This window comes from Lepidochelys olivacea, assembly GCF_965140295.1.
Source record: "Lepidochelys olivacea isolate rLepOli2 genome assembly, chromosome: 16".
Taxonomy (NCBI): domain Eukaryota; kingdom Metazoa; phylum Chordata; order Testudines; family Cheloniidae; genus Lepidochelys; species Lepidochelys olivacea.
The window spans coordinates 22,289,488-22,305,247 of record NC_140426.1 but is presented as its reverse complement, the minus strand read 5'-3'; the positions used below and the strand labels follow the sequence as shown (position 1 = coordinate 22,305,247).

The 15,760-nt window shown below is 44.9% G+C and overlaps 1 protein-coding gene across 1 annotated transcript in view; it reads right to left on the bottom strand.

Moving 5' to 3' along the window:
• The window catches only part of NACC2 (NACC family member 2), an 85,459-nt gene extending 70,545 nt beyond the window's left edge, over positions 1-14,914 (bottom strand). The window contains exon 1 of the mRNA XM_084650470.1: positions 14,330-14,914. The gene's annotated coding sequence lies outside the window, so the exon portion shown is untranslated. The remainder of the gene's footprint in view (positions 1-14,329) is intronic.
• Positions 14,915-15,760: the final 846 nt, after the last annotated feature.

Below are 15,760 nucleotides of genomic sequence, written 5' to 3'. Positions count from 1 at the left end.
AAAGACATCAAAAGCTAAATCTTACCTCAGACTAACCTACATAAAATCACACACTACTATTAGCAAAGCAGGACAAATATATTTCTAACTGTATGTACGATATAATGACCACAGACTCAATTTACTATGAAGACTGTATTCTGCAGAATTTAAAATGATACAATTCCAACAAATACTCTTGAAATCAAGCGTCCTCAGAGCCTGCCTGTATCATCTTCAGAATCAGTTAGGGAAATAAATTCCCTTGACCATCAACCATCCCCCCAGAACCTTAGCAGGTACAACAGGCATAAGCCAATTTCAAATCCTGATAAACATTTTTGGCCATCCTCAAAGGCAAGCCTAAAATTAAACAGCTGAGCTACATAGGCTGGGCACAATGCAAACTGAGAATTTCTTGTATCAGAACTCTGCTTGCAATTCCTGTTGCTTTTCATATTATATTTTGCACTATTGATGCAGAACATGTAACAAATAACTGTACCTGTTCCTTACCCCTTTTTGCACCCTTGCTATTAGTGGGTATGAAGTGAACAACTTCCCTTATTCCATTAAGGTCTCAAACACTCAAGAAATACAAGCAGCCTCAAGATCCCAAATTCTCTTTTATACCCATAATCCTTAAATTACAGATTACTAGACAAATTCCCCACGTCTTCTATTTGGCCCTTGAGACCAATTAACATGAATGAATTCTCTACCCCCTTTTTTAGATTAAAAAATGTCTAAGTGTTGTATCTGAAGAGCTGGTTTTGGGCAATCAGGTCTCTTTGCTGGAGTCCAAACTCGCCAGTGCCTCACACCTAACAAACGAAATGCACTGGGGATTAAATGCCAACAATGTGGTCATTATATTACAACACACAAGACAGATGCGATCGCTCCTCCAAGAAATCACTGAAGTTTTCTTCAGAAGGCCTGAAGATGTCACAGGCCTCATACAAATCCAAGATGGCTGCTCACCTAATTTGGAGGACTACACAGTAACATACACAACCTTAAAGTCTTCAATGTAGATTTATTTCTGCAGCAAAACAAGCTTTTGAAGGAACAGTGAGGAGATTCTCCTGCTTCACCCGAAGCAGATGGGATAACGAGTTCTCCTCTTCTGTGGTTTGCAGATTTCGTCTTAGAATGTTTTACTCATGCTTGCAGCATAAATGGTAACAGGGCTGAGTGTTCCATTTTACTCTACAATAATCCAGCTCCCTCATCAGGACGTATTCATCCTTTGACTCTGTAGTTTATTCACTCGTGAACTGCATTGTTGCCTCATTAAGCAGCACACCCATCCTATCAATTCAATACTCTGCCATGATGCTGAGAATGACAGTTCAGTTCTTTAGCAAAGGATCTGTATTTACTACTTCTCTAATATCCTGTAGCAGGTGTAGATGACTCAAGACTTAATTATATAAAACAAAACTTCACAAAAGAACTTCAAAGAATTTAATACGTTTAAATTTGGGACTAAACAATAGAGTGTTCTGGATGATCTAGAGGCTTGATAATGTTAAACCGAACAAGTACAGTCTGCTATACTGATGAGGACATGGCAAGATTCCTAGGAACTGTCTGGTAAGTCAAGAAGTTCTGTGATTCGATTCATTACGCAGCCTAAAAATTAGTCAGTCCTACTCCTTAGTCTATTCTGGAGAACAGGAAAAAAGATGGCTCCATTCCAAATACCGTGTACTCTGCAGAAACCCTAATAATCACTTAACACGGCTCTTGTAAAACCTCAAGAAACACTGACACTCCTCACTATTCTGGAGGAAAAGATGAGGTAATTACTGCAAATAATTCTTTGCCATTCTATTATAACCTTCCCCCATAGACCTTAAAACAATTTACAAACAATCTGCACAATAATCCATATTACTATTCTCAGGAGTAGTGATCCACATCTTGTCAGAGAGTCAGCAACAGAGACAAGAACAGAACCCTAGGATTCTGACTTCAAGTCCTCTGTTCTAGCCACTGAACCCCACTCCCCCTCCCACCCCCCCGCCAAAGAGCTGTACACTTACTGGTGGGATACGTAGGCCTTGCCCAAGAAGCACCTGGCATCTGCATCTCCCATTGCGATTAACAGGAGTTGTGGGTGAGCAATGTCTATCAGACTCAAGTAATTAGTAAACAAAATTTAACCTATTATCTCAAGCTATACAACATTTTCAAGGTTTTTCCTTCCCTCTGCTACATTTCAAAACATGATTATTTCTGGTTTTTTTTAAAAATCTGAATTAAAACAAAAGTCAAAGCTTTCTCTCTTAATCAGAAGTTAGTGAAGAAGTCATAATAGCCCCATTCATTAAAAGCACACTTGGTAAAGTAGTGGGTACAGCTCGTATTCATAAGGAGAGAATGAAAAACACTGAGCTGAGGAAGAGTTAAGAGACAGAAATAGAAAATACCTCTCACAAAATATGTTTTTTTAGTAACCTAACTGGCTATGAAGCTGTTTTCTCTTTGTTTACCTTCTGTGGAGAGCAATATAGAAAGCCAAAGTAATACACTCAACTATTTTTTTAAAAGCTTTGCTCTTTTTTTTTTTAAAAAAAAAAATCAAATTATAGAACAACTTTCTCAGCAGGAGTCAGTATAGAATAAAAATCACCAAAGTTAACAAACACAAGACCAACAAAGATTAATGTCTACATGGTTTCAAAAGTAGTACAATGTAGATTTCATTAACATTTTAATTGTAATGTATATCTTTTTAATCTTCTTTCACACTAATGGTTTTATATGAGAAAAGAAAAGAAACACAGAATAAAAAAACTGCTGACAACAACAAAAAATCAACATGCAAAATTTAACAGAAGGAACTTAGTGCTGTAATGGGAAATGAATTAGATGTTGAAAACTATGTTAATGTTGCATTAAAGTAGAGATTGAATTTCTTGACTCTTCCATGAAAACGAAGTTAAGGTTGCAACTTTAAGGCTGTCCCTTTCACAGACACACTACAATAAAGTCTTTCATTATAAGACAACAGAACATGTCGTATTACAACATGTACACCTAAGGTAAAAAAAGGGACAGTTAAAACATGCCAATGTTCAGTTTAATTTATTTACAGAGCAGCATCTTAGGATGAGAGTTCTATTATTATTATTGTCTATTACATGATGCTTTTCAGTAAATTGAGTATTTCTCCCTGTTGTATATGATCATATAAGTATGTGAAGATAAAAGTCACACACACTTAGGTGACTTTTCTCCATTGTACAACCAAGGTTAGATGATACAGTAGCGTAGAGCAGGAACAGGTATTTATACCGATGTTTGATAGTGCAAGTGGAGCTGCATGGGAGCAATACAAATGGTGCAAAACTTTCAGAGATGCATCTTTACCTGAATGTCCAGCCCCCAGAACAAAAGTCATCTAGGGTGAGAATCAGCAGGAGAAATTTTCAGCACAAACTATAATTGTGTGTAAGCTGTGAAAATACAGGTTTTCAAGAAAAGTGCCATCTCAACAACAACTATAATAAAAACAGGTATGCATAAGTTCATTACACAGGAATAAATATAGGTTGCAAAGCTTGATGTGCTCAGTGTAAAATACAGAAAGGTTTCCAAGTAAGCAAACATCTAATGAAGGATTATCCTTATTTGTGAGGATTCCATTTCATCAAGGAACTGAAGCACGAACCTCTGCATGCGACAGAAAGGAGAATATATGCTTATTCTCTCCCTAAAATGACTAGCCTCATCTTGTAAACAGCAGGCTGGCACACAACACTCCATAGACCTTTTTCCCCTTGGAGGTATTTAATCCAAGTACTTGCCAAACCTACTTACGTCTAGCTTTTAAAATCAAGTGATGTTAAGCATTATCAAACCAACATAACACACCAAGTCTTTCAAGCACACAGCTGTTGTCTTTCAAACAGAAGTTTCTGTAATTCCAATGATTTATTAATGCACCTGTGTGGTACTGTATCTGTCATATCATAATTTGAATAAGGGACTCAGCACCTTGCAGGGACAGGAACTCACAAGAGAAATGCTGTCCCACCGTAACTTTGGCATTGTTACATTGACACTACAATATGTTCTTTATGACCCCTCTACAAGGGGTTATATAGTCAAGCTTAACTCCTGTTTTTCTAATGCATCACATAACTAGAGTATCCTGTGGCATAGGGAACTGGCATGTGAAACACATATCCACACACAAACTACGTAGCTTTAGGCTGTCACATGTCTCTCTAACGAATATTGTGGTGTTAAAGCCTTTATGGAAAGAAATCATTGCTGGCACTGGGCGACACAACTCCATACAAGTGTTCAAACCCACTAGCCTGAGAGAGCACAGGCTCGGTCATATTTAACTTACAATTCTTTGCACATGCTATTCTTCAGTTTGCTGCTGAATTTTTGCCTCCAGGCTCCCAAGGATGGAAATCATCTGGCTCCTCTCCCTAAACCAACAGAATCCTCAAAGAGCCCTGATTGCTACAAATTAGTTGCTACAAAGTGAGGTGAATTTTTTGCTGTTTTTACAAATGATTAATAGGTCCCCATATTGGCTTTATTGCTGTTGGGATGTCACTGTGAGGTAAAGTATTTAATCTCATCCCAATGACTATATATGGTCACTTTGATGGAGTCACCCCCTCCCCCTACATTCTGATGCCCTTAACTCCTGGCACTTACTTCCAAAGCAAACTGGCAGTATTTGGGAACTGTGCCACTAAACCAGAAGTCAGCAGACTCCCAATGTTACCATGAACTCCCCCCTTTTCCAGTTAATGCTTTTAAACACCCCTTAAAGTTGGCAAGATTTTGAAAAGATACACAAAGAGAAACTTTTTAAAAGTACTTTGAAGTCATTACATAAAAGAAAAAAGTAACAAGTTACTTTTGTTTAAATGTAGATTTTATTATAATCTCTTGGAAGTTTAAAATCAGCCTCTCTTGCTCCTGAAAAGTGTGCTAATTTACTGAGCCTGCAAACTGGTTTGTTATTATAGGGTTGCTTGTGACTCCTGGACTGGTGTCAGTGATCTGAAACATTTTTGTCCCGTTTGGAAGGGAAACATAAAAATTTACTTTGAGTGCAAGTTTCTAAAAAGTAAAATTTCTAGACCATTTAGAGGATTAAGAAAATGATTTTTAATTTGGACAGTACTCTGAACATGGAAAGCACAAAATACATACCAAGTACTATTATCTACACAGTATTTCAATAAGGTTGCAAGGTATTTTAAGTCTTAGTAAGTGTACCAAAAAACCTTTTTCTGCCCATGAATCAGAGTCACTGACAGCCCATCACTGTCCCAAATCATATCCCCATATGGTGAAAACCATGTGAGGCAGCAGTGTGGTACCGGGGGCATTTCCCCTGCAGATCTCCAGAAATATATGGGAAGCCATGGCCTTTGACATAGAAGTCCAGTACTTTCCTACCATATCCTACCCCAAGCACTCCCAAGCAGTGTAACTCCTTTGCAGGCACATTGCCAGCGCCTCCTCTCTGCCCGTCCTGTCCCTAGAACCCCCAAGTAGATAAGCCACATGGAAAATATAACAGTTCTAGGCTGCTTTATCTTTCCTAATTTCCATGACACTGGAGAGCTCAGGGTCTAGTATTTGTATTCAGGAAAGAATTTTCCCCTAGGTCAGATTGGCAGAGACCCTAAGGTTTTTCGCCTTCCTCTGAAGTGTGGGACATGGGTCACTTGCTGGTCTGAACGAGAGTAAATGGTGGATTCTTTGTAACTTCAAGTCTTTAAATCAAGATTTGAGGACTTCAGTAACTCAGCCAGAGGTTATGGATCTATTACAGGAGTGGGTGGGTGAAGTTCTGTGACCTGCAATGTACAGGTCACACTATATGATCATGACGACTCCTCCTGGCCTTAAAGTCGAGGAGGGGCTGGGGGAGAAAATGTGCACACGCACACCCCGTTTCCCAAGCAGCCCTTCCTCCACTCCTCACATCAGGCCTTCAAGTTTCCACCCTTCCCTTTACACAGACCCTGTATTCTGGGAAGAAACCTCCACCCAGTCTGGAATGATGTGGGAGGGAGAGACAGGGCATGATATTCCAGAGGTGGCTGAGGCTATGTCTACACTACAGCTTATGTAGGCGTAACTTATGTTGCTCAGGGGTGTGAATAAACCATCCCCGTGAGCAACATACGTTACACTGACATAAGCGCCAGTGTGGACAGCCCTATGATGGCGGGAGAGCTTCTCCCACCAACACAGCTACTGCCACTTGTTCGGTGGTTTTACTATGCCGACGGAAGAGTTCTTTCCCGTCAGCACAGAGCGTCTTCACTGCTGCAGCACTGCATGTGTAGACATGCCCAGAGTCTCCCTCCATAAGGAAGGGGGAGACCCAAGCTCAGAGAGTTCCCTTTGTGAACTGATTTATGTCACATGATCTGGCTGAGCAGTAGGAAATTTTATTACCTCTGTCCCCATTTAAGAGAAACCACATGACAAAACGAGTGCAATACCTCACACCTGAAGTCTTGGCATGATTCTTTACTCCTCTGTCAGATCATGTCATTTAACAAGTTAAGAACAGCAGCTATGGACAAATACAGTGCACGATTTAATATTTTTAAAATCTCTACCTTCAAACATTTGCTTAACTTTTTTTTTTAAATAAAAACGAGTTGAACTTAAAACTTGCTAACAAATCACAGTTCCCAGCAAATGAGCAATTACAGCTGACAATGAATTATGCCTGAAGCAAGCTGGGAAACATATTTCGCAAATGATCTCATCCACAGGCAAACGTGGCATGACACTTGATTTGCTAAAAAAGACACAAGGTTGTCAAAATTCCTGTCACTTTGCAAATAAAGTCAGGTAGAAAGAAAACAAAGAGCCTCACCCCTTTAGCATGGTTAACCTACTTCTCAATGTGCTTGAGAAAAAAAACACTGCAGGTGTTTCCATCAAACCTCGGGCTAGTCTACACGGCAGCGCTTTAACGTGGCTTGTGTGGTCGCGGCGCAGCGCGTGGAGAGAGCTCTCCCAGCGCTCTAAAAAACCCACCTCCACAAGGGGTGCGGCTACCAGGGCACTGGCTACACCGGTGCTTTATAGCGCTGAAACTTGCTGCTTGTTTTTTCACACCCCTGAGCCAGAAAGTTGCCATGCTGTAAATTGCCAGTGTGGACAAGCCCCCTAGTTAGTGAAGCTCTGATAAAGGGCAAAGGCTAACTGAATTGCTAAGACTTCACAGAACTACCCTAAGCAACGCAGAAGAGATGGCCCCTGAGTGACTGTAAGGCTGCAATTCACAGGAGTTGCTCTGCTGGCATTATAGAAGGGAGCTGTAGCCCACGAAAGCTTATGCTCAGATAAATATGCTAGTCTCTAAGGTGCCATGAGTCCTCCTGTTCTTTTAGCAGAGATTAAGGGACTGAACAACAGCAATGCATAGCACTTTCCCAGGCCATCAGGTGTTACAGAAAGCTTAAATAATCAAAAGAAACAATAAATAACAAAGATATCAGTAAATGGGAAGAAGAAATTACGTGCCTTTAACCTTCCATTTTCTTCTACCTCTGCGTGAGTTTGGTCAAATCAATCTGAAATGTTTAACTGTGCCTTGAAGTGGTTTGTGACTTATATCATCGCTAGAGCTCTCTGAAGCAATTACTCCTTTCTACCTCACTAAAACCCCTCTATTTTCACCCCACCGAAAGCTACTGCTAAACTCAAAATGCGGGAAAATTCAACATTATAGCTGAATCTCCATTCTAACCTCATTTTGTCAGGCCTGGGTATTTTTAAACACAAGCACTGTAGGGAGACAGCCAGTGGTAAAGTCACATCATCATTTTGTAAGATCGCTTTGCTAAGTTTATCCGCAATCCAATGGCTCCACACAACACTGAGCAACACACCAGCCTATTGTGTCAGAGAGCCATGTCCCAATTTAAATACTATTGTGTCAATACAGCCAGCTTTCAAATAAAGTACATATCTGCAGACGTACACAGCAGAGCAGAAACCGTCCAGGAGACCTGGCAGGGAAATCATACTTCATAAGAAAATGGTCTAAAATAAATATTTCCATTCCACACAGTGATGGGCTGCAATCTGATTTGGATAAGCACACACAAGCATGGGAGTTTCTCTGAAGCTACTCATATTTCTTCAGGGGTGCAACACGGAGTTGAACAAACTCTCTTGTGATATTTCTGGCACTTCTCCGAAAACCAACTGGAAATACCACAAAACAGCATCTTGTCTCTCGGCACTTTGCTGCCTGGTCCTAACTGAAACCTGGTGCTAAAATCTGAACTTTACAGAGAGGTTTGTTTTGAGTCCAGGCCTAGAAATGGACAAAGATTCGGAGGGAAGGAGCATTCTTATCTTCTCCAAACCAGTTTAAACATCCATGATTAAAGTCCACATGAAAAGGCCAATTAATGCAGTAAGACAGTGCTCTTCACATCTTCAGGCTCACAGAGTACAGAATTAGAGCCCGATGTGAAGTTGGTGCTAATGGCACCATTTCATATAAACTGAAATCTGTCCGAGGCCTAAAAGATTCCCAGGGTAAGGAAAATCCAGGCAGATCACATTTATTATTAAATTGTGGAGTGAAGTTGCTTTCATTTTGCAGGAAGGCATTGTCATAGCCTGAAAAATATGTAAGTGTGAAGTGGTCCCCATCACTTGCAGGAGTACTCTTTATATATATAAACACATGTTGTCAACATGCTAACTATGATTTTAACTTACATGTCTTCTATACCCTTAAAAAAAGAGAGAGAATTAGTGTACCTAGTAATAAGCAACACAATCACAGAAAGGCTTCTTCCAAGATCAAACTCTGGGAAGCTGGAACAACGGAGCTTAAACTCTATGAACAAAATTATTAAGCTAACTTTAAATTGGACTCTACTACTGGAAGTTTTCATCCATCTCTTATCCACAGCAAGATCTTACATTTCAGACACTATATATTCTAATATATCACAATTCAAAATCCATTAAAGAGCGGCCATGAAGTGAATTTATGCCACAAATTTAAATCTTATAGAAACAATGTTTCTCAAAAGGTTCGATTAATAGAAATGTCTGTATGTCTGGCATTTTCTTCTTTAAATTCTAATGGAAATGTTTTTGTTTGGTTTCCAGTGCTCCTCTATAGTATTTGCAAAACAAACACTGTAGTATTGTGCAAGTGCAGGAGAACCAGAAGACAAAACTTCCTATAGACTGGGTCAGTTGTTTGTTTATTGCAACAGTCCAATTTAAGAGAAGTTCAAAGCATAAACCTTAATGGTGCAAAATTAAGTGAGATTTTAGAATCCATAGTGTTTTATTAACTAGGATAATTAAATTTGTTTTGTAAAATTATGTTTACCTGAAATATACATTATATATTAACCTGAATGTCCCTTTAATACTGTTCTATGCCCCTTTGTCTATTTTTGAACTAAAGAAAAAAATTCACAGTTCATTTAAGAAAATGTATTACTTTAAAAAGTTGCTAAAATTTGCGAAGAAGAAAGATTTCAACTCCCGCAAGTTCATTCTTTCCCTTGGGCATTCCAATTCCACCACCCCTTTTTCACATAACCCTGTATGAAAGCTCGATTGTGAGAATATTTGTTGTTTTTACACAATGGCATGAAATCTTCAGTGGACCATGGAATGACATTTATTCCCAGGAATATAGGGGCAAGATCCCTAATAAAAGCCTCTCACTAGAGGTTGAGCTATTATTACCTCTATTGTTCATAGCTTGAGGATATGTGCTGTCTGTCCCAGGCCTGGCTAACAACATATATTCAAGCAAAAGGTTTAGCCTTAGTCTGTTTAAAGCTATTTAAAAGTAGATATTCAGCAGCTGAATGGGCTTGTATTTTTGTTTCATTTTAACTATATTCATATATACATTTTAACATTGCTTCTGGATAGTGTTGAACATTGTTTGCTCTTACTGAAATCTAATAGGCCTGGAGGGTGCTCAGCATCTCACAGCATCAGGATCCTAACACTTTGTATGAAGTATGACTAGATTCTTGAAACAATCACATTTGATGCATGATTCCAGAAACCCACTCTTCATGCACTGGAATTTTAACTTGTAGAAGCCAATATGCAACAGAGGACAGCAATAATTCAGTTTTGCTTACCGATTTCAACTTCTACTACTGTTTAATATTTTAGTTTGAAAAGGTAAAACTGTGTGCCAGTTCATCAATTACTCCGGACACAAGACAAACACTTGGCAAGCATGAAGTGCATCAAACTACCCACAATCTCACAAATGCCTTTTGAAAGGAGGAAACACACAAGTAAAAATTCAAATTAATGAAGCAGCATGTAATGGAGACTTCATTTTAAGTGTTCCCATACTTTTCCTGTTAATACATATGGGTGAGTCTCACCACTGAAGTACAGAATGTACCACTGTCATTTTATTTTCCTATAGCAGTGGCGATGTTCGGAGAAGTCCTTGAACAGAGCAAATGTACTTTAACTACAACATGCTGCCTACTGCAGTACGTACCATAACACACCAGCATTCGGAAAGGCACTTATCTCCCTTCAAAAAACCCCCAATACCACTATATTTTCCACATTTATACATCAACATGCTGCTTAACATCCTGCCTCTTGCTGACCACGTGATATAGCATAAAATAATACTGGAATATTATAAAGCATTTCTGCTCTGCGACACCCCCCCCAAAACCCACAACTGCAGTCATTTGAATTATAGCATCCTTCGCAAAAATGATGTTATACCATTATTCATAAACTATTCATTTGGGTGTTCATTTTTTTAAAAAAATCCCTTTCCTTCAGGCCATATAATCCTCCAATACCAAGAAAGAGTGCAAACATCTATACAAACACTTAGAAATTAAAATCAACTAAGCACTGCAGCCACTTCATTAACATGTTTCTAATTATAACCTATTTCTCAAATCCATTTTGCTAGGTGAATAGGACTTGGAAAGACCAAACGACCTAATCAAATTCTACCACAATCAGCATCTTTTCCAGGAAAGCTCCAATACTTCCCAAAGCACCCCTCCTCTCCCAGTAACTTCTTCCCCTATCCCCAGCCAAACAAAAAAAAAAAGAAAAAATAAATACCACCTTCTTACCCTAATGGATGCTTTACCCCTTGTTACACAAAACACTTCCTTATCTAGATCCCCAAATAACTGCAAGTTGAAATTAAGAAAAAGACAGCACAGCTCATCATGTTATTTGAAGCAATCAATTTATGTTTGTGTCTCTGACTCCATGAAAGGTTAAGGGGGTTTGTGATAATATTTACTGTGCCTGTTCCTTCAGTATCAGGGCTAAAATCTATTGTATTTGTCATATTAAAAAAAAATTGGGAAAGAAAAACCTGTTTACTGAATGCTCACTGAATTAGCGACATGGGGCAGAAGACTGTTTTATATTTTATTGACTCAATAAACTAACTGTATTAAAAGCTGGACCTGCCAGCAGCAGGAAACAGCCGCAAAACCTCAAAGGAATTTTTGGGGGAGGTTGAGAGACAAAGTCCACGATATGTTTCCCCCATATTAGAGAGTGGATTAAAATACCTCTCGTAACTATTTGTTAAACATTAGCAGAGTGCTAGGCATTGTACAGAACAATGAATTACTATGTACAACTGGACACAATCCTTTTATCAAAGGCACCAAAGGACTATCAGTTCTTTTGAGGGCAGGGCGGAAGGAAGGAGAAGACAATACCCCTAGAGAAGAGGAATGTGGTGTGAAGAGGGGGAAAAAAACAACCACTACCAATGGACAGGGTGAAAAAAAATGGTCTCTGTGCTGTTTCTTGGGCAGGAGGAATTCCCCAGGGAGGATGTGGGGGAAGGACAGGGATTCAGAACCGGGTTTATTCCCTGGGGAGGATAGGTGAATCAGATGGGAAGAGGAGGTGGGGAGAAATCCCCAGCAACAGTGAGAGGATGGAGCATGTGGGGGTGCCTCAGCTATATAGTATTGGAGAGTGGCTTGTCAGGGGTAGGGTGTGGGAGATGACAGGAGATGCTTTCTCTGGGTAAAGGTTGTGGGAGGGTAAATTCCTAGGGTTAGGACAGAGGCAAGTCCAATGAGATCAGGGGAAATGGGGGGGACTCCAATAAGATAGGGTGTCAGGAGAATTGGGACGAGTCCCCTGGAATGAGGATTGGGATGACTCTGCTGTGTGTAAGGGCGTATGCTGGGCAGGTGACTCCATTGGATGAGGAGGAATAAGGGGTGACAGCCATATGCGGGAGTAGGCTGGGACTGAGACCCATGGACTGAGGGTGAGAGGGCTGAGGCAAGTGCTACCATGTTGGGTGGAGAGGTAAGGATGAATCCCTTCTTGGGGAATGGGAGGGTTATTGTCCCTGTTGGAGGAGCAGGCAGAGTCACCTCTAAGGTGGTTAATTCCCCCGGGGTGACTGGGAGAAGTGATTGTGTGCAGACAGGTAAGGGTTAGTCTGCTGTTAAAGTACTGCACTTGGGTGCAATCGGTGGGGCCAATTCCCCTGTGAGTGGACTGAACATGTTGGGGTTGAGTCCCATTTGGGAGGGAGCTCTTCCCCCCCGAGGTAGCATGGGGGGGCGGAGGGAGATCCTCTGGTACAGGAGAGAGGTGGGTGGGGCAAGTTCCCTGTTAGAAGGGGCAGAATGAGGAGGGTGTGATCCCCATGTTGGGAGACAAGCAGGGGCGAGTCCCCTATGGGTGGGAGAGAACATCAGAGGGGGAAGAGGCAAGTCCTCTGGATGACTGTGGGGAGGTGTTCATGATGAGTCTGCTGTGGATTACGAGAAGGGTAGGTGGGGACTGAGTCTCTGTGGGAGGTGGGTGAATCCCCTCTGGGATGTAGGTTAGGAAGAGAGCACCAGGCCGGGGGGTTAGTCCCTTTAGAGAGAGACGGACCAGGGAATAGGTGTGGGATGGCTGCCCTCTTGGGGGAGATACGGAGAGAGGATAGAGGAGGCAAGTCTGCTGAATAGGGTGAGCAGGGGAGGGATGAATCCCCCTTTAGCAGCGGTAGGAATATGACACCCCCCTTTGGGGGTGTGGGTGACTCTCCGGGGGCAAGTTTGTAGATTAGGGGTGGGGAGTTCCTGCAACTAATAAGCTAGGGGTCAAGTCTCCCTTGAGGAAAAAAGGGGTTGATTCTTCAGAGGAGAGGATGGAAGGTAACCCCAGGCAAGGGGGTGACTTGTGGGGGTGGGTGTAGGATGGGGTGTGAGCCCCAGGGGAGGGAGGTAAACACGGGGGGGGGAGCAGGATGGGGTGCGAGAGCCTCAGGGGAGGTGGCCCTAGCCCTAGGGGTGGGGGTGACAGCCCCAGGGGAGGATAACTCCGTGTGGGAGTAGGATGGAGTGAACAGTGGTGGGGCAAGCAGGGTGACTGGGGGTAGGTTGGGGAGAAGGGGAGGGGGATGACTCAGGGGGCGAGCACCGGGGGAGGATGACTCTGGGGGGAGTAGGAGGGGGCGAACACCAGTGGGGCAAGGGAAATGAGGGGACGAGGTTGGGGCGAGCCCCGTGGGAAGCACAGGAACAACAGCGGGTGAGACGAGGGTAGGGGAGCGAACCCCAGGGGGTGACTCGGGGGGGGCGACACCCAGTGGGGCGAGGGGGGTGACTTGGGGGGCAGGGGGAGCAAACCCCAGGGGGTGACTGGGGGGGTTAGAGGGAGCAACACCCGGTAGGGCGAGGGGGCGACTCGGAGGGGGCAGGGGGAGCGAACCCCGGGGGGTGACTCGGGGGGGGCGACACCCAGTGGGGCAAGGGGAGTGACTCGGGGGGGGGCAGGGGGAGCGAACCCCGGGGGTGACTCGGGGGGGCAGGGGGATTAGGGGGAGCGAACCCCGGGGGGTGACTGGGGGGGTTAGAGGGAGCAACACCCAGTGGGGTGAGGGGGGTGACTCGGGGGGGCAGGGGGAGCAAACCCCGGGGGGTGACTCGGGGGGGGCGACACCGAGTGGGGCGAGGGGGGTGACTCGGGGGGGCGGGGGAGCGAACCCCGGGGGGTGACTCGGGGGGGGCAGGGGGATTAGGGGGAGCGAACCCCGGGGGGTGACTGGGAGGAGTTAGAGGGAGCGACACCCAGTGGGGCGAGAGGGGCGACTCGGGGGGGCGGGGGGAGCGAACCCCGGGGGGGCGACACCCAGTGGGGCGAGAGGGGCGACTCGGGGGGGCGGGGGGAGTGAACCCCGGGGGGCGACTCGGGGGGGCGACACCCAGTGGGGCGAGGGGGGCGACTCGGGGGGGCGAACGCGGGCGGGGCGCGTGTCGGCGGCAGGGGCCCCGGGGCAGGGCCGGCTCCCGGCGGGCCGGCCGGCGGCGGTTACCTGCGGGGCTCGCTGCCCCATGGACGCGCGGCGGCTCCCTCGGGCCTAGCGGCGCTGGCCGGCTCGGCGGCAGGAAGTGATTCCAGCGGCTCCTCACATGGACTTTCCCTGACCTCGCCCAGCAGCGCCGAGCGCCGCAGCCAGGCAGCCGGCCGGGCCGGGCCGGGCCGGGGCGGGGCGCGGCGCGGGGCTGATCGCGGGCCCAGGCCAGCCGGACCCTGGGCACAGCGGGGCCGGAGCCGGCTGGCGGCGCCCTGGCCCTGCCGGCGCCTCAGGCTTTGCCCGGCTGCCAGCCAGCTCCGGGGAGCTGCCTCCTGCCGCGCCGCGCCGGGCGCTCCCCGGGCCGGGGCCGGGGCCTCCCTAACCCCGGGGCTGGCGCTCGCGTCGCCCGTTCCCCCTGTCGTGACATGCCCTGGGCAGGGGATGCCGCTGCCAGACCCGCCCCGCAGCCAGCCCGGCACGCGGGTGCCCCACGGAGCCCAGCGATAGGGTCACGCGGGGGGGCAGCGGGCGCTAGGGGTCTGTGCGGCACATGGAGACATCCCGGGGGGATCAGAGGGGCTTGATCTTTACATGTGTCGCTTATTATCTTTCAGGGAAATTAAAAAGAGGAGGGGAAAGAGGATGTCAAAGATGCACACCTCGACTTCCCCGTATTCAGGCGGTCCCTGCGACTACAACCTAGGGCAGCGTTGGACCCCATTCTGCAAACCCTTTGGGCTGGGAACTTCCCCTGAAGTCAACAGGGCTTTCCGCTCCCTGACCATCGCTAAACTGGGCCCTAAGCATGCACAAGGTGCTCCTCCTCATTGCATGTGTTAATTATGCTGTTTAGTCAGATCATATTACAAATAAAACAGCTGGAGTTGAGGAAAACTTGAGTTTTTAAAAATCACCTGGGTTCTTTCTACCATGCTGCCTCTTTTGCTCGGGAGGCAGCCCCAGAAACATCTGCAAAGAAACCTCATCATCCAACTTCAAATCCCCACTCAAAACTCTGCTTTGCCAGTATGCCCATAAAAACTTGAGGAGTTGGGCTGCTGGCGTGCTGAAACCGTTACCTATCACCAATATTGTCTCCGTGTGCCCCCTGGTCTGTATCCATTTGTTGTCCCTTGTCCTTTATTCGGTTGTAAACTCCTTGGGGGCAGAGAGCGTCTTTTTGTTCTGTGTTTGTAGTGCACCTACCACAATAGCATTTTCACAGGATCTCATAAATAAGAAGTGGAAAAATACCTGCTAAGCTCAGGTTTCAGAGTGGCAGCCGTGTCAGTCTGTATCCGCAAAAACAAAAGGAGGACTTGTGGCACCTTAGAGACTACCAAATTTATTTGAGCATAAGCTTTCGCGAGCTACAGTAGCTGATGAAGTGAGCTGTAGCCTGCTAAGCTCAGCTAGTCAATTCCCCTAGCCGATACAGAATTGTTTCCA